This window comes from Triplophysa dalaica, chromosome 25 (genome assembly GCF_015846415.1).
Source record: "Triplophysa dalaica isolate WHDGS20190420 chromosome 25, ASM1584641v1, whole genome shotgun sequence".
Lineage (NCBI taxonomy): Eukaryota > Metazoa > Chordata > Actinopteri > Cypriniformes > Nemacheilidae > Triplophysa > Triplophysa dalaica.
This window is the reverse complement of record NC_079566.1, coordinates 8,659,174-8,684,850: the sequence shown is the minus strand read 5'-3', so window position 1 is coordinate 8,684,850 and position 25,677 is coordinate 8,659,174. Positions and strand designations below refer to the sequence as shown.

Genomic DNA, 25,677 nt, shown 5'->3' with positions numbered 1-25,677 from the left:
TGTATACAGTTTACAATCTGCTGTATGTATTTGCATTGATCAGGTTTTGCTTAGAGGAACTTTATAGACATCATTTTTTAAAAGACATCAGAAGAGTCTTGATGTATCAAGGACAGTCTACTCTAAGAAACGTTTGAAATAACCTAAAAAAAAGGGGACCTGTAAATATTATTGATAATATTAACATTTCTCAGAAATTCCAAATACAGGACGAGGTTGAAAGCGATCAGACGTGCCCTTTCTGAACCCACTGCAGCATAGGACTCCCACGGCCAAATGCCACGAGAGCTCCAATACTCTTCCCGTCCACCCCTCCATTTGTTCAATCAATTTCCATCTCTCTATCGTCCCGTCTCAATATGACTTTCCCCAGGCCAGGGCTCTGTTGAGCATCGATTACAAAAAAAGAGTTGCAAGCGCTGAAATTGAAATTGAATGCTGCGTTCATTCTAAGAGCCGAAGATCAATGGGCAAATGCAAGGAGATGCGGGCTACATGAATTAATAAATGCATTGATTGCTCAAGAGCGATATGATAGGGAGCATTAGAAAGGCTCTTTTTCATCCACGAGATGGCGATAATTCAGTTCGACGCTAATGTCCTCAGATGTCTCAGGGGGTGTCAAGGGCACTGTTCAATAAGTATCGCCCATCCTCCAATCTTCTGGAATGTGGAATATGTTCAGGACAAGTATATTATCAAGAGGAAAACTAAATGCGAAATAAATTTGAAAGGAAGAGTTTGAGCTTTTAAAGCGTCCCTGTGGATTTTTACGTTTGGTCCATCTCTTCCGTCTTCCTTTGGAGTGCAACCACATTGTCCACTTTGTCCAGGAAAAGTATATCAGCATAAGGAAGAAGAGAGTCCACAGAGGCATCCAACATCTCTCTCTCCACCTGTCCACTCCTCTCTCTCTTCCTCTGCACATAACCACGTCAGGTGGTGTCATCTGAAAGATAACGTTACTGTAGGATTTGATTGATTTCCTAAAAAAGAATCCCTAATCCCGGATTAATTTCAAAAGCGTGTCTTTTGCATCACTCCCACAGAGTTTCTCTTTTATACCAGCCCCACATTTGAGAAATTATAATGGAACTTTATGCAACTTAAATCCAAACCGATTTAAATAAGAACCAACATGGTGACCTTATACATGTTCCCACATGGGACAGAAAGGCAACGTTTAAAAAGGCAGATAGGAGGTCAAATAAAATGATAAACGCACCTGCGTGACAGGCAGAAAATGGTTGACAGCACTGCTTGCCTTTCGAGATGGATACGGGTGCAGGCACTTACAACGATTCTGCCTTTCCCAATGAATATGGAACAATATCATAACGCTACATTACCCAGATCATTCTGCGGGACCGTCGTCAGGTCTCTAGACGTTGCTCCCTCCATCTCGGGTCTGTCACTTCCTCTCCGGGCCGGGGGAGGAACCTGGCAAAGGCACAGTAGGCATCTAATGCTGCAAGACCACATCAAACATCTCAAAAGAGAGGAAGTGGGAGTTAATGTTGCGAGGCGGCCCTAGAACAAACCTGCTGTACGCTATGCGGCATGTCAGAGTGTTGGAAATGATTATTTTTTACTTCCTGACACCTCTTGCATTTCAAAATACAGTTTACCATACACACACACCTCCTCTTAACAGCAGGCACCAATCACTGCCACCAAGAAATTCACACTCTCGCACACACACACACACACACACACACCTATATACAACTCTGCTCTTTTCGGATCCATCTGGCAATAATTGCTGGACCAAAAAAAGTGACAGTCAGTTTCTTCAACCACCAGGTGCCGAGAGCACAAGGCGCGCATGGCGAAGATGTCTGTCTCTCATCGAGCTATCTGACTCTTAAATAAGAGTTTACACTTTGAAGTTATGCAAATAAACAGCGGTAAAAACAAGAGGATTACAGACAAGCCCCTGCTGAGACGTAAAATGACATGCTATTTTTAAAAGCACTGTGCACGGCATGCTGTTTTGGTGAACGACAAATTGCATTGTACAACAAAAGCTCAGCTGGTATACTCTGGCTCTACGTGCTATTGCGACTTTATAGATCACTTGGACAACATACTTAATTCACAAGATTCTGAAATGCAGAGCTTCAGCACACCAGCTGCACTATAAAATGCAATGTGTCCGTCTGCAAACTTCAATTTCAGCTGTCACTCTATAGTGGGCATAGGAGACAAGGGGCACCGACCTGAAATCAATGTCGCTTTATCACTGCTGCCATGAGGTTTAGTCACATCTCTGTGTGTGCAGAATGATTTCCTCACATGCCCAGGATGAGCGCTGCCCCGAGAAAAAAAAAGATGAAGCCGCTGTGCCACCAGTCCACTAATAATAGGGAAATTCAAGAATTAGTAGCAGAATAACTTGTGTGAGGATGACATTTTCTTCCTAATATATATATTATTTGTGTATCACCAGTGATGTCAACATAGCTACATACAAGATATAAAATATAAGGGAGACTACAGGACCACATAGGACTGCATAAAATGTCATGTCAGAGAAGTGTGTCTTGGTTATAAAGAACGGTTCCTCAGTTTGACATCTTTCCCAGACCCTTCCCTTCTCTGTGTGTTAAATCTTCCTACTGTAGAATAAAAACATCCCACCTGTGAAGCTTTAATTCACTGTAAAAATAAACTGAGCACCCGCCCTGCTGCCTGGATCTGTGTGGCAGGAGCTCAATAAAGAGATGCATGTGGGCTGTGTCTGATATTGAGCTGGAGTTGGGTAGGCAGCTGGAGGAAAAAAGGCTTCTATTTTCTCAGTTCCGTCTCGTTCTGTATCTTTTAGCGTGCACGCCCATCTGTCTCTATAGAATTCTCTTTTGCCTGGCCGTCTTGATGTTTCTCTGCTTGAGGCTCTGTGATCGTCTGTCCAAACACTAAAATGAATTTGGATGCGGATAAATTTAGTAATAATGAATAATAACAACCTTCCTTTCATTTACATGTTAAAAGGGGTGTAAGGATACGTTCAGTTCAAAATCCATAATACTGTGTTGACAACTACGTGGGTACGTGATATTCCCAAAAATTGTAAAAACCAGCAAGTTTTAATTGAAACTTCGGTATGTAAATCAATAAAAATTGACTTGATCTGTCTCTGAAAACTGCACACCTACAAAAAATATTGTTCCTGTCCTTCCAAAACCAAACCAGTTTTTCAGGAACTGGATTCAATACTGTGTTGTCAAAGTTGACACTTTTTAATACTTTTAATTGGTTAGTTATTAGCAAAACCCAGTGACAAACGAAGTGGGTAACTGAAAATAATAATTTGTGATAAAAAAGCATTAAATTTGCCGTTTTAATGTTTCAGAAGGACAGCAGCGTTGTTACAAACACAGACGATACAGGCAAAAGTAATGGATTAAAGCATAAAAACAGCAATTTATCCTTTTTTAGTCCCCGTACACTTGAAGCAAAAAGGAAAACTGGTAAGCAGTTTCCACTTGCATTCATCAACAGGTAACCTAAGCATCTCATTTGCAGTCCACAAACCCAAGCCGTATACCTCACGCCCCATGCAGCACAAGGCCAACCAATTCTGTCCACCTTTTAGCAGATATGACTCAATATCACACATACACGCCTTTCGCAAACAAAATCTTTTCCCCCAGGTTTGCGAAACCCATCTGGAGGTCAGCTTGATATCTCCAGCCAAGCAATTTAAACAGTATCCATAACCTCAATTCATTTGGCCCAGGAAGATGCAAGTGCCAATGTAAAGAGGCTTCATTTTATTTTGCCGCCTTGGCCAATTGTTTGCCTCTCAGACCGCTTTTGAAAACCAGCTGATCCGCAGCACTTCAGGTACGTCTCTTTTCCAAAGCTGCCGGTAGATATCGGCACAGTTGGAGGAATTTTAATGAACGCTGCAAATGGATAGTATCCTCTCACCATGGGGGAGCATTTGTTTGGACATAATTATCTGTTACAGCTGGCAAATGGAGCCACGAGCCCATATGTGTCGGCATTAGCTCTTTAATAAAATGCGGTGATGGGCAAGCCTCGGCCGCTTTTACCGACACGACTTCCTTATTGTCTTATTAGAAAATGCGTCATCCAGTCATGACCGTGCTCGCCTGTTGACCCTAACCCAACATGCAAACCAGAGACAACGATAGGCTAGCTTTAATGGCTTCCTTAGCTTTAGCACTTCTGATGCAACCCAGGCCCAATAACAGGTTCAATTCTTAGAAGTCTTAGTCTAGTACGTTCTTAACGCTGACGTAGCCATCCTTTAGAAAAGATTCTTCAAAGACAGGCAGGCGATAGCAGGGAGCAGCATGGTGTAGGAGGGGGATGCTTTGGTTTGATTGGTGTGGTGAGGAAGTGGCTGAAATGCTAATAAGAGATGCTAATAAAAATATAAATGGGGCTCTGTGAGTCTGTGTGTTCATTGAGTTGTTGCAGCTGAATCGATGATAGGGGACTACCAAAGTAATTTACAACATGATCGCTATGTCGCTGAGAGCAGGGCATAAATCTACCTCATCACAATTAAGGCAAGGGCAAAGCAAGGACTGGGCTTATGCGGAGAAGAGGATAGGAAGACAAAAATGGACAACAGATAATATGGCGTTGAACAAAGGCTGTTTTGTTAAAGAGTCTTGTTAAATTACATGCAAGAATTTTAACACACACAGTTCACCCAAAAAAAGAAAATGATGTCATTTATTTACCATCATGCCAACCTGTGTCTGTCTCATTCTTCTGTGGAACACAAAAGAAGATATTTGAGAAATCTCTTTGTGTTTTTGTGTTCAAATAGTGGAGGCCCCAATGTTGTCGGGCCACTAATGTTATTCAAAATATCTTGTTTTGTGTTATGCAGAAGAAAGTCATACAGGCTCGAAATGACACGAACGTACATATACATTTTAAAATAATTTGTATTTCCCTTTAACAGTTAATCAGAAGAAATATTGACTTGTTTCTCTCCGGTTGCCAATTAATGTTTCCAACAACAGTTTCTTCAACGCTGCATTCTATTCAAATAAAGCATTGGAGTTCATTAAATATGAACAAACATCTCCTGTATGGTGTCCTTTTCCTCCCTCAATGAGAAGGGCCTTTAATGGAAACCAGGGCTGCAGGCAAAGGAATCTAAACAATCTACTGACAAGGGTCCCTAGGGATAATACCATACATCATTATATGTAATGTAATTTCTCGGATGTTCACTCCCTGAAAAGCTGCTCTAATTAATTTAGAGGCGTGTGGAATTTAATTAGTGACCAACATACCGACTTGAACTCACAGGATCGGATGGACAAAGTGCATTTTCAATGTGATGGTTAGATGGTCATAGTTTGCATTTGCTTTTCTTCAAGTACTAACTCGTTTAATAAAGATCAACATTTTACCAGAAAAATCTAAACGTCACAACCCGTTCCGACCCGTTTTTTTTATATTTTGAAAATCCATAGCTGTTTACAGTCTTGCCGTTACTTCAAATATACATCTTATACAAAAAATGTGATACACATGCTTTTTTAATAGGGCTATATAAGTGTCCAATGTTTTTCCGATTGGTACAGTCGATCTACATTTCAAACACATTTCCTATAGATTTCATGCACCTTTCTTTACTTTTGGCTCTACTTTGCTTCTCTTTAAGTACTGTAAAGCTGCCTTGATCCAATCCAATACTGTGCAACTCAATAGATATACATTTGAATTGAATTGTCTGTAAATGCAAACATCCACCTTGGTATAACCTCCTCAAACCAAACCATATAAAACTGTTGTGCATTCCACGTCAAGGCATGACAAATAGATGATGACGGAAACCGGCTAGACAGTCAGTTGCCAAGGCGATGGCCCACCCATTCGGGCCGTGATTGGTGTTGGTGGGTGGAGGTCCTGGAATGAGACGAGATGAGCTTTGAGCTTGATGATTGTTTCAGGTACGTGGGCGTTCGGCCCCTGCAGTCTGACGGATGAAGCGATGGGGAGCTCATTTGACAAAGTCATCTCCCCTCCCCCCGACAGATACACCTTAATGATGCATGCGTACCTGATGCGCTCGACAGGAGAGGGTGGAAAACAATTAGTGCCATGTTGATCTACCCGTCTCTCCCCTCCGCGCCCCAAACCGGGACCATCGCTCTCCCTATCTCCATTAGCGTCGACAGACAATGAGACTAGAAGCTAGAACGACAAAGCGCAGAGAAAGATAAACGTACGAGCGTGCGGGAAGAGAGAATTGAGAACAATGAAGTGTCTGGCCTCACAATGCTATTATCATTAGTAATAATTCGAGCTGAGCGAAGCGAGAGAGAAAGGGATCAAATAAATAAGAGAGGGTGTGATGAACAGATGAGACCAGGAGAGGAACGGCGAGGATACGGAGAGCTGCGGCTCCGTGGCAACCAGGTCAGCTTGATGAATGCACGTGTCTCGCGGGGGGACGGGGATGCGGAGTTCTTTGTCTCATCGGCTACAAACACAATTTGGGATTTGTAGGATAATTTACTAACATGAGGGTGGACGTGTCTTCGATGTCCTTTCGTAGCCGGAAGGACAGAAGCTATTGTTCATAGTGTTGGCGCTGTAGAGGATGATGATTAAAAGTTTTCTGCTGAACGGTGGCACGGGTGTGAACACCAGGGAGCATCCTGAAAGGGTGACGGACATAAAGACAGCGGGATGTTTCTATTGTTGGTTATTTCAGCATTCCATTGGATACCTAACAAATACAATAGAGCATATTAAGAAATACAAGACTCAATAGTCTGGCATTAACTAACATGCACCCTAAGTACACTGATGTATAATATCATTTATAATAATTTGTCTGTAGGCAAACACAGAATATATATTTTGCATTACTTTCTATGTGAAAAAATGCATCACATACAATTTATTTAAGTACACATCCATAATGCATTATTGTCATAATATTAATTTTGTACTTCTATTCACGGTTTCTCAACAACACAGATGTAAATGTAAGCACAAAATTAGTGCATGAAAATAGAGCATTTTTAAATGCATTATACTGTACTTTTTATTAGTTATCTGTTTTGCGGGGTAAACCATATAAAAAAACACAAATGTAAAAATAGACACATTAAAAATCTATATTTTTTGCATAAACTTAATGGTGTTCAGAAGTCCATGAAGATTTTTTGCTGGATTAAGAAAAATGCAAGATTAACTGTAACCAAAACAGATATCCGTTGAATAAAGAAAGAGAATGAAGACAAACAATGAACAGCAAAGGAACAGATTTACAAGACCCAAAGTTAGTGATTTGCAGCAATCTGAGGGACCGTTTGCACCTTCCACGAGAGAGAATGTCGTGCTGTTCCGCAGAAACCCCAGGTTTATCAGATACTCTCTTATCTTCCACCTCCAGAGAAACATTAGCATTGTACTTAGTACTACTGTTTGCCACATTCACTCGATAACATCAACATGAACGCAATTTTATCACCCAGTGGTGGCATTTTACATTAAACTCTTCTGGAGGAGGGACAGCCAGAAGTTCGTCCAAAGCAGATGTGTGGAAGTTCTTTGATTTTACGCCGGTTGATCGGGCCGAGAATAAAGTCGTAAGCGTGTGTGTGTTGCAATATGTGCAGGAGCGTTAACATGTACAACTGAGGTTTTCTTTTATTCTGCTTGATTGAGGCGATGACGGGACCCGCAGATTTTGTGATGGACACCACAGGGGCAGATTTTCAGTGTGCGTGCGTATGTGTGCACGCGTGTTGACAGTGAAAGAGATATAGAGGCATATAGCAGTAATAGAGTTTACACACCGAGGGAGTGAATCACAAGGACAGACGCCATGGTGGGAACGTGAAAAAGCTCATTTTTGTGGCCCGCTGAGAACACACTCTTAAAAGCGCACAATTCACAACTGAGAAGTTTTAAAACTGGACTCACTTTCAAAAACTTCTCAAACAACAACAATCAAAACCTGTTTCAAAAAGGCTTTCGAATCCCGTCATCTTCACAACAAGTTCGGAGCTCCTCGTGACATCACTTCCTAAAGGAAGCAGCTATCACAGCAAGCAGCACATGCCATCGTTCACTCACCACATTAAACAATTTCAAAATCTGGGGTGAAATATGAGCCGGATATATCTTTGTGAGATTCTTGTGGGGTATCCTTAAGATTTGTATACTTCCGCTTGTAAGCTGTATTATCTAAGGTCATGGGTTCGGTTCATTGGGATTCGCCTGGGTTTGAATCATGATTTAAGCTTTGAAATTCTGAAAAGGGCAGCAGTCGATGTGGGCAGCCCAAACTGGTTTTAATATCAGTCTTTCATCAAGACGGAGAGCTAAACAACAGACCGGCTCACATGGGGCTGAACCTGCAGCGTTATTGATGTCGGGAAAGGGTGCTGATTACTGCAGGGTCTCCTAAACCTCATAGAGAACACGCAGTACATGTAACACACACACGCACACACACTTACACACACGATACATTAGGGAGGCAAACACATCTGATCCAAGGGAGCTAGAAAGAAAATAGTGTGCATGAACCCACGTGTTTACTTACAGTAGCAAATCTGTAAACATTTCTTTGTTCTGATCAACACCGCGAAAATGTTTGTAACCAAACAGTTCTTGGACACCATTGACTACCATACCATTTCTTTGTTCTGTTGAACACAAAATAAGATATTTTGAAGAATGTAGGATAGCAAACTATTCTGGGGTACTTTTGAGTACCATTGTAATTGTTCCCACTTTGGTGGCCAAGAACAGTTTGGTTACCAGCATTCTTCCAAATATCTTTCTCTGTGAAAGAAGTTTATACAGATTTGCAACTTTAGGGTGAGTAAATGACATAATTATCGTTTTGGGGTGAACTTTCCTTTTTTTTTTTAAGTAAGTATTATAAGAACAGCAGAGTGATTGTAATACACACCTCAACTTTTTTTCAAGTATTTGTTATTAAAATGAATGTTTATTCTTATTATATTATTTTTTTAAATACTAATGTCCCAGAATGTTCTGAATAGGACATAAACATTCCATGTGCCTAAATTAAAATGAAAACTTGATTTACAAAAAGGCTCTAGAAAAAAGCAGTCGAAAAAAAGTCTACTAAATGGCAACAAGGTGACAATCAAATCGCAGATAAAACCAGCATGCGCAAACAAATTTAATACAACAGCTATACAACAGTGTCAACGTTTCGGCATGAACACACACTTCTCTCATACATTAAACTAATAGCAGAATAAATAAATGTAAACAGTCAAGGTAAACACACCAAGCGGCAACAAACAGGATTCACAAACAATTACAGATAGAGCCAGCATGCAAACACATTTAACTGCAAGCCACACAATAATATGAACAGTGCAATATGAACAAACACACACAAAGGTGTTCCCTCTGATTAGAATGCGAACCCCAAACAATGTGTAAAGACTGTGTTTATAGCAAATAAATGGGCTTGTGTATAAGGCACATGAAGGCTGGTTTCTCGGAGTTCCGATGACCTTTCATGCAGAATAAATCATAAACGGGCATGGAGATTTGTATACGGGGGGAAGGGAAACATGCAAGCTGATGTCCCACATAACTCATCTCGGTTCTTAGATATGAGAGCACAGCCTTCAAACATGATGTACCGTCAACATCCAACAACATAAACACTGACCTTCACTCCAATGACCCTGACATTGCCGCAGGTCGCAGATGAGCGGTTAAAGGAACAGTTCACCTAAAATGAAAATGAAATAAGAGACAATAGTGCGTTTAAAAGTGCTCATGCAAATCTTTCACAACGTCAAATGGTCATTTTTAAATTTCCAGTTAGCAGCAAGGCGGGAAAAGAGGCAGAGGCTGATATGTCCCCTTGGTGAGCTCCAGTAAGAAGATTATCCCGCTGTTGAATATTGCTTTAAATGGACAGAACGTAGGATGGCTTAAGACCTCACATGGGTGATCTTTGTTAAAATATCCAAACATTGCTGTTGCTGGCTTGCTCTGAGCATGCTTATCAGTTTCTCAACGTGGTCCTTAGATCTTCATTCATAAACAAATGGAATAAGAGCCGCTCTCATTTCTAGTAGTTTGATGGCAATATTTGTGATTTGATTAACTATATGTGACCCTGGACAACAAAACCAGTCTTAAGTAGCACAGGAACATTGTTAGTTATCGCCAAAAATACATTGTTGGGGTAAAAATTACAGATTTTTCTTTGTTCCAAAAATCAATAGGATATTAAGTAAAGATTATGTTCCATGAAGATATTCTATAAGTTTCCTATCGTAAATGTATAAAAACTTTCTTTTTTGTGAGTGGGTGTCCTACTACAATGCCTCAGATTAACAACTTCAAAGGCTACTTTCTTAATATTTATGCTTTTTTTGCACCCTCAGATTCCATCTGTGTAAAGAGTTGCTGTTCCGCCAGATAGTATCCTATCCTAACAAACCATATATCAATAGAAAGCTTATTTCTTCAGCTTTCAGGTGATGTAAAAATCTCAATTTCTAAAAATTTCGGTTTTGTCGTCCAGGGTCACATTTGGGCTTTTCAAACATAAACAGAACAGACTTACGACATTTCATGACCAGCCCTCCTGTCTCTCTCTCTTACCTTTCTAACTTACAAATGCACGCGTGTACACTTAAGCTCCCTACACACTTAAAGAGACACTTAGTCTCAGATGCTACGCAGGGCAATTTGTAAAGAGTGAAATGGCTTATTAGTGCTTGTCCATGATCACCTGATTTATTCTCTTGTTGGGTGAACCCGCTCGCATTGATTCACGCTGCCTGCAAATTACACCATGTCTCTATTACGAAGATCCAATCCACAGGCTCATCGGACAGATATAAAGAGGCCTAAAACAAGATGTAAAATTACAGCTCGCTGACTTGTCTAACAAGAATAACTACACTCTGTGTATTAATCTTCATACTACGCCCATCACAGTAAATGTTTACTGCTGGAGAGGCGAATTGCCCTCATTTGTCGAGTGCTGCTTTGAAATACTTCATTTTGTGACATTTAAGTAGCACAGTGTTAACATTAAGACTTGTCACTACATCGGGTATACTAAACATTCCTGACAGTTTATTAACCATGCATTAATACAGAGTGTTTTCTACACGGCTGGCTCGCAGTGAACAACATGTGAACCAGTACGCTATGTGACAGTTCAGGCCTTTTCAGAGAGCACAGAAATCTTAATATTGACAGACACTGAAGTCATGAAGTGCTGTTTGTATTTTTTATGCAAGTTTTCATAGTGAAGCAGGACATTCGGAAAAAAGCGTAGGAGCTTTGTTGAGCTAAAATTGAACAGTGAGTAATACAACATGAAAGATTTGTTTTATTTGGAATAATGTTTACATTACTTAATGCATTTAAGTAAACAGGGGGGATTTTCACTTTGGCTTCAAAGGTATAGTTCACCTAAAAATAATGATTCTGTCTGTCATTCACCCTCATATTGTTCAATACTTGACACTTTCTTCCTTAAAACATAAAAGATATTCTGAGAAATGTCTCAGTGTTTTCGTCCACACATTAGAAGTCTATGGGGGCCATGTTTTCTGTTCTTCAAAATATCCACCGTGTTGTGTTGAAAAAGGTAATATTAGAGCTTTCCTGTAGCTCAGTGGTAAGAGCATTGAGTTAACAATGCAAGGTTGTGGGTTTGATCCCAGGGGATTGCACATAGCTAAGTATAAATGTATAGGTTAATGCAATGTAAGTCACTTTGGATAAAAGCGTCTCGTAAATGTAAATGAAAGATTTAACTATTTAGAACTTAACTATCCCTTTAAACACACATAATGTAGTATCCCCATGAAGTGTTGAACACTGTAAGCTTCTGCATGTTTATGTATGCAGGTACTTTATCTTCAGAGCACACCACTATGATTAAGGTCACGGTCCATTGATGGCAACATGTGCAGTTAAAGTGCGCCCTCTGTAGGTCACTCTATTATTATCAGCCTGTCAGAGGCCAGCCATCATCTCCCTAAATTGAAAAACAGTCATGCAACTCCTGTATTCAGTCATGCGTCTCTCTATCAAACGTACTAAAAGCATTACACAGACAATCCTGAGCATGTTCTGTAGTAAATCATATCAGAGTATTAGATTTAAGCCATCACCCAAAATGTTTTCCTTCTAGGCAACCCAGTGCTGATCAGATTGCAATCCACTCACCACACAATACGATTCAAAATGTTTCTCTTCGAGCAGTGATGAATGATCTTATAATGATGGATCCTAGGAGGACAAACAGTCTGGTGCGTTCACAAGAGACGGCAGAGAGAGATCATCAAAAAGACAGGAAAGGAACAGAAAAACAAACATGATGCCTCTGAACACCTGTGACGTGGAGTTTGTATTCAACTTGTTTATCGTTCCATTAACAATTCTCTTTAATCAGCAATATCTTGGAGCACTATACCAAGACAGAGAAAAACACACACACAGGAAGAGTTGTTTTAACAGAAAGTGTGCTCCACATGCTTCACTTCTTAGCCTTTTGTAAACAATTCTTATTCCTCTGATCCATTACATGTGAGAACCGTGACTGTGCGAGCTCACAAGCATTCGGTGCGCTCTCAAACACTTCAATTGAGAGACACTTGATTTCCCTTGGCAACAACTCTAGGTGTTCAACTGACATTGGTGTGCGTCTTCTCAAAGTGCTTACACATTCAGCGCACATTCACACTGTTGCAGCGTTTATTTCACACACAGTACGAGCTCAGTGTGCACACGTACAATACATTTCCTATGTACTACCCCATACACAACACCATCAGCAAGACAAGTACCTCTTCCTCAACGCCGCACCAGAAATATGCTTCTTGTATCAGGGTATCATTTATCATTGCCAATACAATCCCTTACATACATTGAACATGTGTGGGTAATGACAATTTAATATTACTTCTGATCATATAAAGATTAAATTTTAATGATTTGTTTATCAGTAAAACTGACTTTCAGCTCAAAGGTCCAGTGTATGAAATTTAGCGGCATCTAGTGTTGAGGTTGAGAATTGACATACCTCCCCCCTTTTGTTGTCAAAGATTTTGCTTCTTCGCTGAAGGAGATAACATTTTTGAAACAAGCAGTTTGTCCGTTTAGGACTACTGTAGAAACAACATCGTGAATTCCATACAAGGGGACGTAATGCTTCATTATGTAAGGTCTTTAAACACCTCTGAAGACATAGTTTTATTTATTATATTGCATTTCTGTCAACAGATCTTCCAAAAATTATACATTGGACCTTTAACAGACAAAGAGCAGTAATCTGATGCCACCTGTATAGGTTATACATACATACGAACACTGTTTGAATAGTTATACTGCGGTGTCATCACACACATTTACTTTATTTACGCATTGTTCTGTTTTCTTTTCCATAGGATTCCTAATGGTCAATGAAAGGCAAGTTTATGTAAATGATAGACAAAAAGAAATAAGACGTATGTTTAAAATGCAAATGTTTTAAGATCACAAATACAACTTTAGATTTTAAGCTTTCTTAATCACAATATACAGTTCAATGGCAAAATCCAAATCTATATAAACGCCTCCATGGGGTAAGCATTGTATTTTAGCAAAATAATGCAGAGTTTACTGCGATACATATTCACTACATATTTGCAATTTTCAAACCAAAAGATCATAACTGCTCTTTGTCTGATGTGGGGTAAAAACAAAGTGTGAAAAAATCAGAACATTATAACAAACTATTTGGTATTACAAAATGAAATGATACACCACCATATTCATGGTCTATTACAGCTTTTAATATTCTTTTCTTGTATAGGTAACAAGAAAAAGAATGCAGAAACGAATATCTTTTTATTTGTCAGTGTTGCCTTGTTCTCTAAAACTATCCTCCGTAAGTCTATTATGTTTCAGCAGACTGTGATTCCATTCACGAGTGAGGCCATTAAAAAAAGATAATGAAGTATAATAGGCCAACTGGCATTGAAATATCCCGGATTTGCTCATTTTCCTCTTTATTAATATAAGCCATGAATATAAATGGTTATGGATATTAGTGCTTTGAGAGAAATCAAAAACGCCTATTAAATCTATACACGCAGCTTTAAAGCGTCTGCTCGAGCACATTGCTGGAAGGCGGAAAAAACGAGAGAGCCAAGAAGCATGCTTGCAAGAGAAAGTGAGAGAGAGATCATAGTACAGGAACTCTTGGTCGTGTCAATGAAGGCAGAAGAGAAGAAGAAAGCTGACAAGCATGTCAGTACAGGCACTAAAGAGACAATACAGCATCGCCTCACTGTCAACAGAGACAAACAATCACACTCAAACCTTTGTTTGAGACGTCTTCATTGGTTTCCAGTGCAAAACATAGCAAATTAACAAGCTGCACACGAAACGGTTCAAAACAATGAAATACATTAAGTTATGAGAAAACAAGATCCATCCCGTCATTTCAAAGGCAGGAGAGTGACATGTTTTCAAACACCGTCTGCGAGATGTTATCTTTTGGGCTTGATGATAAACAAATAAAATCCAAATCCCAGGAATCGTTCCGCATTGGATGGAGAACGATCAAGAATATTTCGCTGACATTGCTCAGTTCTGCATGTAAACCTGAGACCAGTAAACTTTATGAATGACAGCTGATGAAACTCATAAACAGACCCACTCCTAATGCAAGTAACTGAGAGACTCCACATCCACACCATGAAATGAAACCGACACCACAAAATTCATCTCAGACGTAAAAGGCACCTGAATGACAGCTGTGCTGGTTTTCTGGTAAAAAAAAATACTTGCTATTTCCTCATTAAGCCAAACCACATTTTTACACAATTTCCAAAATCACAATTTTGATGCTTTCATTTAATAAAAACTGCCATGGGATTGTGCTGTTTATGATTGAAGTACTCAAATTAAATAGAATGTTTGCTAGAAAAAAAACATTCAAAATGAGTGAATAGCTAAATACTAAATAAAAACAGATCATAAAGCGTTCCTCTTAAATCAGGGATAATATCATAGTCCAGTGCTCCATGCAGACCATAAGTAATCTGTTCAAAGGATTATTTCCAAGAGTTTTGTTTCACCCAGGCACTCATCACGAGTCTCTGAAAATCAGCTTCTGATCTCTCAATCAGCTCTGTAATTGCTGCATTGTGGGAACGGCAGTTTTTAAATCTTCCTCTTTTTTTCTCCCTCTCTTCCTCTTCAGTTAATTTGCACAAAGTCAACCACCACCTAGAACGACGCTTCCCTACCTCCCACGTGGCTTCGTAAATTGCGATTCTAAGGTGCTTTATTGTAGTCTATGATTAGAGAGCTATTACGAAATGAGATGGAGAAAGCGAGAGAAAAAGAGACAGCGAGATTACTGGCAAACACTGGAGGGCCTTTAGACACAGAGGAGAACTAAAGCACCAACACCAAAAAACGTGTTTAGATCATTCGAGTGCTCAAGGGCCAGTCGGTTACACATTGAGCAAGACAGCATGATCTAACAGCAACTGGGGGACTCATACTGCAGGCAATGTAAACATCACAAAGAATAGACACACACACACACACACATCCTTGTATCTGCACTTGCAAAGCTGTAATGCTGCTCTAAACTTTCAACAAGAGAGTCAAATAACAATTGTACAAAACTGATAGAGGTTGAGGTTTTATCAAGCAGCAAATCATAATGTTATTGACATTTACAATATGCTGCTGAAGGAAAGGAAAGAATGATTTGATAGAAAGTGTAGGATGATAAACTGAGTCTCAGAGTAAAGAATGAATTTAAGGTATTGCTCTGTTCCCTGGGGTTACAAATGCATCTGCTGCCGCTGTCACATACTGATGTTAATATAAAATTCTCAATAGAAGACTTACTCATCTACACACAGGTACAACAAAAACATCAGCAGAACCTGAAAAAATCTTTACATTTTTAAAGTTTCAGAGAAATAAAAAAAACCTACAGTACTTTTAGAGTGCGACTCATTACCATAACCCCCACAAGGCCCTTAATATTCAGAGAAAATGTGTCGCTTTTTCTCCTTCTCTCCCTGAAGCAAAGGGACAGTTTTTCTTTGCTGGTTCTTTGCACGTACTCTCTCCAAATGTTAACGTGCCTCCGGGACACCCCAGGATCTGCGACGTCTGTTTTTAATGCACTTAACCATCTATTTAATTTATATATTAATTGAGTTGACCTAACTACTGAATATAAAGTTAGCCAAGCCCAGTGAATTCAAACCACAGAGTATGCGCACACACATTAGGGAGGAAGATTTTGTCTTTGATTTGTTAAAGGTCTGGTGTATGAAATTTAGTGGCATCTCGAGGTGAAGTCATCACTTTTTCGAAGCACTACGGTGGCTGACACAGGACGAAGATATCGTCAGGTTTTCGTTTCTTTGACAAAGAAGACAATGTAGTTACAAAACAGTTTGTCCGTTTAGGGCTACTGTAGAATCAACATGGCGAATCCCATGCATGGTGACTCACGGTGTATGTAGATAGAAATAGCTCATTCTAAGTTAATAAAAACACAACATTTCATTATGTGAGATCTTTACTTTACACACCTCTTAAGACATGTATATTATATTGCATTTCTCTCAATAGCTCTTCCAGAAAATTGCTCATTGGACCTCAAATAGCAAAAATTTACAGATTATTTTATCCCAAGCAATTTACATTGCATTGTTCTATACATTTGTTTCTTACTATGTGCGATCCCTGGGATTGAACACATGACGTTGGCGCCATGCTCTAACCACTGAGTCACAGGCAAGCCAAGTTCAAAATATATTTGAATCTATTAAATGACAGCAGCAACTTTAAATTTGTTATATGCATGCAACATACATTTATTCTAATGTCAATGTAGGTCTACATGAATGGACCAGGGTAGTGTTTTGTTTCACCTTCAAAACTCTGTCTACATTCAATAAGTGAAAATGTGTAAGATATGTGTGGTTTCTGTAGCCCTAGGGACTCCGTGGTTTGCATTATGCGCTAGCTATTGTCTGGAAATCGTGTATAGTCATTGACGCCTTTCCTCTTTTCTCCTATTACCTAAAGACCAAAAAATGTAAAGCACACACTAATAGCATCATTTCATCTCCCGCATGCATTCATCTTTCAAACTCATTCTCCCTCTCTCTACCTCGCTCTTATCTTGTACATGTCCTGCAACTGCCGCAAAGTCAAGGAGAGGGGCTGATTTATTTCCCTGGACAGAACATTATGGCACCTCATTAACATGCAAAAGAACAAACACACACACACACACACACACAGGAGCTTTCATTTCAACCGGTAATTTTTCACATCAGCGAAGGCAGGGTACCACATAAGAATAAATGAAAAGGGAGAGCGTGTGAGATGATGACAGGTTGAGGAGCGTACAAGCCGTTGTGACAGCAGCAGTTAAGCATGTAGGTGTAGGGAAGAACACATAAAAACAGCAGGGAAAAAGAGAGAGGGGGAGGAGAGCTATCAAGGTACATTAGCTTGGTTTATACGCCATGAAGCAGAACTCTCTTTCACTGCTGTAGAATAAAAAAAGGGAAAACCTGGTCAGGTATGCGTGACCCAGAACAGTGACAGATTTACTACCTTCAACAGCTCCTTTCTGTTGTTATTTCATGCTTTCCCTTTCTATTCATCTTCTGAATTCTCTAGTGCCTTTCCTTGTACAGAAACCTTTCTACATCTGTCATATCATAGCTCTTGCTGGACCACTGAGGTCACTGTTCTCTCTAGGACGGGTGGGTGGTTCGAAAAAGATTTGTGTTATTCGGTACTTCCGAGACAAAAGTCCAAATTTGAACAGAATCTGTCTATCACGCATAGCAAGAGGTCGGGCGGTGACACGCCGCTGTTCCCCAAGAAGAACTGAGGGGCAAGACTCAGAAGTTCTCCCTGAGGATACAGACACGAGAGGCGCTGATTGATGACATGTGAAGCCCAGAATTCATCACTGCCTGTGGGTTCTCAAAGGAAGGTTTGGAGAGGGTTGCTCCATCTTCTCCCACTGATGAACACAGGGGCATGCGAAGAAGTACATTTGCACCGAGACAAGCCTCGAGGTGAAAGGTCAGGGTCTGCGGCACTATACATCATCATCGTCTGCTCTGGAGCAGGTGTAAAATTGAAAACGTGACCTGGAGGCTAGTTCCTGCAACCCCTTAAAACCAATTTTACCAATAATGTTTTTTTCAAAAGCACTATCAAGAAATAATCTTTTTAAGGATCAAAGGGGAAAAACTATGTACCATCACATCAATCCGTTTATTTGCTATTAAATATATGGATGAAGCTCTTGCCCCGAAAATGGCATAGGTCAAGAAAAATAGCCATTCCGTCCTAAAGATTTTTAAGTTTTTAAATTTTATGTTATATCTGCATACTTTCTATTTCTCATATGGGTCAACCACTGACCCGTACGCAAGCCCACATTTTATAACCATAGTGTCTAATGATGGATCAGACTGTTGAGCTCAGGCGGGTGAGCGGGATGTGAGGTATGATGAGGAGCTAAATAGTCTCTCAGTTCATATTTCAGACACTCTTTCATGCTTGCAAACTTCATTACTTTCAACTGACTGCCTCAATAATGAACCGGCAAAATTTTCTTTTGTCAGCCATCTATCTTTGGCATGCCATCCATCGGTTTAGCCCAAGACATATTAAAATATCCAACCTACCCGTATTAATATTAGATGGAGTGCACAGACTGTAATATATGCCGCACCGGAGGCCGCGCGTCGCCCCTTTTCTTCTCATCAGAGAAATGAGAATATTAATCGCTGTCATCTTATTAAAATAACTCTCTCTTATTATGCACCTCTGAAGCGGAGACAGGCCGAGAGATATTAAACATACAGCAGCCATTAATAGGAGAATTACACAGAGGCTTTTGTTCCAAGCGGCCATTCCTATATCAAAGGAAAACGCATGGGAGGGGTAAACACCTGGGAACAAGCAAACTTGTGTATGCACACAAACACACATCATATAAGCCACTTATGCGGTGTCACTTTGCAGACTACACTCATTAAAAACACATTAAGTTCTTTGTCCCTGTGGTGACATCACCCCAACCTTCCCCTAACATTCGGTAAGCTCCGTTTAAGCAAGAGTCGGAAAGTGGAGCACTATAACAGGGTCCAATGAGGGGTCTTCAACAGAATAACTAAATCTATCCTGGCCCCCTAGAGCTCATGAGTCAACATCAAATTGATGATGGACAATTAAAGAAGCTTGTTTAACCTTGGGGGGTCCAGCAGGCGTGAGGGGGGAAGAAAGCGAGGAAGAGAGGGAAACAGACGAGTAAGCATTTAGTGTGCATCATTAGGTTGAACGAGGTGGAGGGGAAAATTTTAAATAAACTGTTGGTCAAAAAGTGGGAGGGCGAGAGATTAAGTACGGCAAAGCAACTATGACATAGTATTTACAGTGCCAAAGCAGACAAGCAGCAATGAAATGAAGTTTAAAAAAAAAATATAATATCTAGAAAAGCAAGGAATGGTTTGTCTCTACCAGATTATCCATTCTTTTAAACAAAACAGAGCTGCTCGTGTAGAAAGACAAATAGACAGAGAATGACAAACAAACAGATGGAGGGAGATGAAAAACGGCCATTCTCTCAGCCGTTGTTGGGTTTGTATGTAGATCTAATTCGGACCCCACTGGAGACCCTACCTCTTCAGCACTAATAAAACTCCAGTTCTAAACTCCTCCCACACTATGATCACACCACAAGAGGAGAGCAGTCATCCAGTGTAAACACACACCATCAGCACTGCCTGCTTACCTGTGACTAGAGCTCAGAGAAGCAACCTCGACGGGGCAAGACGCACTGGTGGGCATACGCATACACCAAGATGAGCGCAGAACATCTGCTCGAAACGTGCTGAATAGCTGGAAGGTAAAGAAACAAAGCAAGCACCTTTTCTGCTGACACCTTGGAGGTTTCTCCAAAAGAATGGCGTGACCTCGTTTCTTCATCTGCTTCCTGCTTCAGAGGGATTAGATGTGCATCACCCATACACAACAGGGACTCAAACACATATAGCTAAACAAACATGGACAGGATGTGTAGCTTCCACAATTCCACAGTGCTTTGACAACTCAAGAAGGACAGAGTCTACATCCCCCCAAAAGTGCTTTTTGAAAGATCACTGATTTATCGTGGCTTTATTGAGATATAGAGCAGGGGTTCCCAAGGTGGGGAACCCTGGGTGTCGCAAGGTAGATGTCACAAGATGATTTCCAGAAATCCTTTTTTTATTATTAGAAATAGAGTATGTAATCAATGAGAGTAGAAAATATATAAATATTAGTAAAGTTAAAAATAAAACAAGGCAATTAAAAAGCCATCAGCCTTAGGAATTTCCTCACCCTCTTCGTGACCCCTGGGGTGATGATGTCACATTAACTACATTAGCAACCACATTAGGTTGGGTGCAGCAAGTCCATTTACAGCATCACAAAACAGTCCCATGTGCACGCAGATTATTTTTCAAGCTTAAATTTAGGATATTCTTATTGGTTGAAATGAAACATGTCGACCAAAGACAGCGCATGGAGACCGGTGGAGGAAGGCGGAGAAGCGGCGCAGTCAGGGTGGCCATCAGCACTCAAATCAGTTTAATAATAACAAGTTACGTAATGGGTAACTATAAAATAATATTATGTTAGACTGTGCTATTTTGTGTTGTCATTATACTAGTTTTTGGCATAATAGGTGCATTTGTACATTTGCGGGTATTGTTATTTTAGGCGTCGCGTGCTGAAAAGTTTGGGAACCCCTGATAAAGAGAACAATAATGACATAACTGCAAGCATTCACCTTGCTGTACAAGCAAATATTAGGTTAAATGATAAAGACATACAAATACTTATTTAATGAGGTTGAACTGCTGAGCAGGCAAGTCTGCTTATATAAATAATATAAATGATGTCCCAAGAAAGCTACCATGTGCTAAAACAAACTCTAATGTTTATTATTAAAGACTGTACTGTAATGCTATTCTAGCAACTATACAAAATGAAAGCAACGTTTTACCACAGTATTTTATTTTATTAAAGCAAGCTGTTATACATAATGTGTAAATTAAAGTATTTAATAACTTTGATAAGAATAAACTATATTTACATAAGGTTTTAATCGTATATTATGTATTTTAATTCATTCATTAAATAAAGTTAATATGACTTTGGTATAACGTTACATGAGCTTATCTTTCCCAAACAACAAATTTAACTTGGAGAAAGAAATCATCTAAAACGTAAATAAAACTTAATCTAAATAATTATTTCGTCGTTTTTGCTACATATTAAAAGCCAGTTTAGAACGTTCAGTCTCACTTCCGTTTAGCTTTAGCAAAACCGCTAGGTGCCGCTTACATGTCAAAACACAAAGTTCTACAAAAATTATAATTTAACCACATGTGACCGTCACACTAACATAGATGTTGATACAGAGATGTTGTCAATGTGTGTTGATGAACTATGGGGCAACACAGGTGTTTTAATTAAAGCGCGTATGACACTGCGCCTCGTGCAGCCTACTGCATGAGGCGTATGTAAAACTCCCCGTGAACCGGAAGTTGCGCTCGTTTTTACTTCCGTATTGTTAAACAATTCCTATTGAAAAGGAATTTCAAAAGAGAAAATTATTGGGCGTGGCTTGCGTTTTTCACTGTGAATCGATTGGATGTGTAAAAACAGCTGTTGCGTCGATTTTGAAATTAAGCAGGCAGCAGACTGACAGTTGAAGGGGAGGAGTTAGCGGATGTATCAAAACAGTGTATCGTAACATCCGACTTGCAACAAATAAGGAGAGAAGAAGAACTTCCGTTTTGCCGTCGCACTGGAATTTATCAACAGTGGGGAAAAAACTGACAGAACACGTATCCAAGTACATAACAGAAAAAGAATACAAAACACTTACATTCATAATCAGACAGGTACTTTTCAATGAAGAATTTGTACTCTCTATCTAGCTTTGATCTTTTCGTAAGCGAAAATTTGTCTGCAAGATGTTGCACATCATCAAGCCGTATTTGTGTCAGCTGTGCACGGCACTTGATAAAGTGCACTGAGGCGCTAGCGGAAGTTACGCTACACTGCTTCACCGCAGAACGAAAGATGCGTGACGTCATGTGAAAAGGGCCTTTTTACGTCATTTGAGAGGGATAATCATTTCATGGGGAAGTGCATTTTCAGATTTTAACTGAAGATAATGAGGGTAGGCTACATTAATTTAAAAAAGAAAATTACCCACATTGATAAGCTATATACTATAAACTCTAATATTTCATGAAATTGTCATTTTAAATTTCACTGGGACTTTAACATTTCTGCGAAAGATTTCCTGACACACAAAACAACATAAAACGTTTGGTATGCTATATCTGAATGAGACAGTTCACCCAAAACAAAATTTTTGTCAGTATGTCTGTTGATTGTGTTTCTTCTGAACATATCTTTCTTAGCAAAGGTCTTATCTCAACGTATTTTTTTAAATGTCTTAGACCTTGTGTCCATATGGAAGTGCAATGGTGATTGGTGACCAACATTCTTCAAACTACCTTCTGTGTTCTACAGAAGCAAAACTAATCAACCGGGTTGAAAACTGGTTGGAAATGAAATAAGGGTGTATGAATGTCGAAAGAGTTTTCATTTTTGGTGTACTCTCCTTTTAAAAGACTGAATGAACTTGGCAAATATATGTTTGGTGGCAGCGTACTCTGCTGCTCCACAGGCGTGCCACACAACAGGCTGTAAGTTTGCATAATTCCTCTTCATCATGTGTTCTGACAGAGGTACTTTCAGTTTCACACTTAAGATTGAATACTTCACTCACAGATAGCGGTGACCTTCATTCTCGTGTGTCGCCGTTCTTAATTTGCTCGCCGCATGTTGAGCCTGCAAAGAGCAGCACGGCGTACAGATGCCCATCCATCATCGCATTCCCGAACACGTGCTGAGGAGTGAACCAGATCCTCATTTATTCATTTGCTGAGAACTGCATCCAAGCCAAAATAAACAAAGTCACCCCAAGTCACCCCAATTTGCCAAAATTTCCATTTCTGAGTCTCCATAAGTTCTATGTCACACATCTCTCATGATCCACAAGATAATGTTTATTAGGAGTAGGCTGCTTAGATCATTTTCAAGTATCTTAATTTTTGAGATGCCTAGGCTATCCATAAAACCAACTAGTGTTATCTTTAAAAAACCCAGCAGCTAATACATTTCATTCTATATCCTCAATTTCCCTGGTTACTGTAAATCCATATAATTGGGAAATAGTTGTTTTTTAGTACATCGTGTGAATGCTCTGATATGTTTGCAATAAAGTGATTTGCAAGCAGATCTGAGAGATGTCTGTGATGTAGCCGCATTAAACCCTTTTAATTGCTATGGTCATAGGGAGCAAAGCAAGTTAAGGCCGTCACACATTTGGAGGCCAGACTTCAAGGGTACACAAGAAAATTTACAGCAATTATCACCATGGTCTCACTTCTTCTAAGAGGCAGACAAAGGTGAAAGAGTAAAACTTGCCACATTGCAAAGAAAGTTGAACTTCAAGACTGCAAGGGAAAATGAACTTATATTCTTCACCTGATGTACGATTTATCAGAGGCCTGTCAGCACCTGAAGAACTTTCTAAGAAATAACATTAATGAGCGTGGCATCCTTGTGATAACATTTACATTTAGTCATTTAGCAGACGCTTTTATCCAAAGCGACTTACAAGTTGGACAAACAATGGAAGCAATTGGGTCAAACATTAGACAACAAAAAGCATAAGAACCATAAAAACATCTCTCACAAAACCTACTACAGTGTACAGAGCAAAGTTGAGTTTGCAAATGTGGAACCGATCAAGAGAAGGTTCGTGAGAGCGATTTTTACCTTTTTGGGATGGCGCCACAAGACGTTTGTTTGCAGAGCGTAAGGATCTGCCGATACATTAGTCTGCATAAATGAATGAAGATAAGGGAGTGCCAAACCAGTGGTGGTCTTGTAGGCCATATATATGATAACAAATATAACACGTTTTATATTATTTACAGCTAAATTTAGAATATGTTAACCCTCTCTATAGCTTCAGCCTCATGGTTTCTATTAAATTACTGTGGTGTGATGAGTACTGTTCTTAATATAGACTACCTAAATGGTGAAAGCCAAGTAAAACATGCAGAAAACATGTTAATGAGAGGTAGCTCTTCCCCATTATTTGTGCAAATGAAACAAAATAGTGGTTTAGTACAATAAGTTGATAGAATGCCAACATGGGGATGGCTGTAATCCAACATGGCTGCCCTTTGCTTACTGATTGGATAGGTTTCCGTTGTGGAAGTTTCAGGAACAGGTTGACAGATGGTGTGTGAGGAGCTGGTTCTCCGGCGAAGCCCACAGGGCTCTTTTGATGGTCAGAAACCTCAGACCAGGGACCTGAAACTCTCTGGACTCACACCGGCTCTCCGTCTGCAGCTTGTGTAAACTCGATATATGGAGCACAGATACACACCTGGAAGGAGGATAGAAATAGCTTGCTAGAGAGGTGTGATAGATAGAGAGAAAAACAGAGGAAAGGCAGTATTGTGAAACACTGTGTTACAGTTCTGTGTGTTACCCTTGGATGGACATCAGGCTCTCATCTGAGATGTAAACCTCACTTAAGATGAATGACCGGTGAAAAATTGAGCAACATAATTTAAAGTGACCTTTAATCTCTAAAGTCCTCTATATCCAGGAGGCAATCTGAAAATCATTACAAACACCATCCAATCCAATTTTTTTTTACATTTTCATAAAACAAACAATATACTAATATTCTATTTCATTTCTTCATTTTTCAAGACACTTTCTTTCAGTCAGATATTTGATCCGTGGAGGGTTTCAGACAAACCTCTGAGTAAGAGTTTCAGGTTTTTATGGATGACAGTAGCTGTAGCTATTTTTCTTTCAGCTCTCCTAATAAATTGGTTTTACCCTGTTTGCTTGCAAATTACCCTTCCCTCTTCTCTTAATTTTCCAATTTGCTGTGTCATTTATATGTAATTTGGGACCGCGCTGGGCCATATTACTTTCGCAAATAGGGTGATAGACTTTATTGAGGCATTTAAGAGAAAAAGGGCTATGAACCAAATCACTATTGCTAAAGAGACTTAGCTTTTTCAAAGACTGCGAGTACGTTTCGCAACCTAATTTTATTCTCCGTGTCAAGCAAGTTTGTCTCTTAGCTGTCTCGTACCTCCATCCCTTTTAAAATATAAATGAAAAGATGTAAAAAATAAAGCTAATGCATCACTTATAAGCAGTTTCTTGCCAGCGTGCAGTTCACATTTCTCAAATAACAGAAATCCTTAGAAACTGGCAAAGAAGAATTAGCCGTAGCTCTGTTTTTACTGTATCGGAACCTCCATGGGCCTTTCTTTAGCTTCTTTGATGTTTGTGCCTCATTCAGTGTCCGTGACAGATAAAGCGACATATTTGATGTGCGAAAGGGGGGATAATTTGTCCTCGGAGTCTGATGGCCCCTTTTACATCCATTTGCAAAGTCGATTGTAAAGTAGCTCACCTTTCCTGCAGCAGATGCCCTTGTTACCGTATCACCTCGGGTTTGTGGTGACAGAGGGGTGGCCCATCAAAACA

At 39.7% G+C, this 25,677-nt stretch overlaps 2 long non-coding RNA genes across 2 annotated transcripts; both read right to left on the bottom strand.

Annotated features, from left to right (window-relative positions):
• Positions 1 to 425: 425 nt before the first annotated feature.
• Positions 426 to 2,350, bottom strand: LOC130415945 (uncharacterized). The gene is made up of 3 exons (XR_008905989.1): positions 2,220 to 2,350; positions 1,350 to 1,440; positions 426 to 949 (listed from the first exon to the last, which is right to left on the bottom strand). It is a non-coding gene; the product is annotated as an uncharacterized LOC130415945 (long non-coding RNA).
• A 4,250-nt stretch (positions 2,351 to 6,600) lies between these two features.
• LOC130415946 (uncharacterized) lies at positions 6,601 to 10,859 on the bottom strand. Its single transcript, XR_008905990.1, has 3 exons — positions 10,748 to 10,859; positions 9,671 to 9,733; positions 6,601 to 6,727 (listed from the first exon to the last, which is right to left on the bottom strand). It is a non-coding gene; the product is annotated as an uncharacterized LOC130415946 (long non-coding RNA).
• Between the last annotated feature and the right edge of the window lie 14,818 nt (positions 10,860 to 25,677).